This window comes from Fonticula alba (genome assembly GCF_000388065.1).
Source record: "Fonticula alba strain ATCC 38817 unplaced genomic scaffold supercont2.11, whole genome shotgun sequence".
Taxonomy (NCBI): Eukaryota; order Rotosphaerida; family Fonticulaceae; genus Fonticula; species Fonticula alba.
Window position 1 is genome coordinate 208,309 of NW_009242981.1, and position 1,062 is coordinate 209,370.

Here is a 1,062-nt window from a genome sequence, read left to right on the forward strand (position 1 = left end):
GGCCGAACGCCCGCCGCAGAAACAACATCGAGGTGTCCGATGACCCGAACGAGATGAAGAAGCTCTTCGCCAAGATGGCGCCGGATCTCATTCGCCAGGTGCAGATGACCCCCATCCGCCGGAGCGCCTCCCTGGGCCAGAGCAACACCCTGCCCAATCTGGTGGCCAAGCGCGTGCGTATCCACCGGCCTCGTGGCTACCAACCTCCTGCTCCTCCTCTGTTCCTGCTCCTCCTTATTTCTCCCTGCCGGCCATCGGAGGGGCGATGGCGTCCTGACATGCCTGACCCCCACACACACGCACACACACACACACACACATACACACACACCCGCGACACTCACACCTCGCTCGATCCTCCACCCGATGGGCCCCTCCCATGGCTCTCCCCCTCTTTGGCCCCTCCGTGCCTTGCATGATCGCCACGCCCCCGCAGGTCATCGGCCCCAACGACCCGTGCCCCTGCGGGTCCGGGCAGAAGCTGAAGAAGTGCTGCAAGCCCGGCCGCAAGTGAGCGCGCCCCCGCTTGCGGCCTCGCCTTTCCGTCGGGGGAAGGGGGGAGAGGTGCCTTCCTTCTTTCTTTCCTCCTCCCTCCCCGCCCCCAGCCTCCGGCCAAGGGGCACCACGCGCCGCCCTCGCCAGCACGCCCTGCCCCCTGGAAATAGACAAGCAACACATCACACACGGAGACACACGGAGACACACGCCCACGCACCCACACGCCCTGAGCCCACAATCAGAAACCGCGTTGACCACGTGGAACATGGCCGCTGGGCCGGCGCCGTGCGCCAATGAGCCCCCGCCCCGGACCGGGGGCAGGGACGCCCCACAAGGCCCCCTCCCCCGACACCGCCACCGCCCCCCCCCCCCTCCGCCCCCTCCTCGCCCTTTTCGCACCCTCTAGCACCCCTCTCCCGGATCCCACGATGCAAGTCTGCGCCCTGATCAGCGGCGGCAAGGACTCGCTGATGGCCATGAACCTGGCGCTCCAGGATGGCCACGCGATTATCGCCCTGGCGAACCTCTTCCCGCCGGTCACTCACGGATCGGGTGCGTAGCTGG

At 67.5% G+C, this 1,062-nt stretch overlaps 1 protein-coding gene across 1 annotated transcript in view; it reads left to right on the top strand.

The window, feature by feature from the left end:
* H696_05455 (hypothetical protein) overlaps positions 1-1,062 on the top strand; it is a gene marked incomplete at both ends in the record, with an annotated part of 4,362 nt that overhangs the window by 940 nt on the left and 2,360 nt on the right. The window lies entirely within an intron of this gene.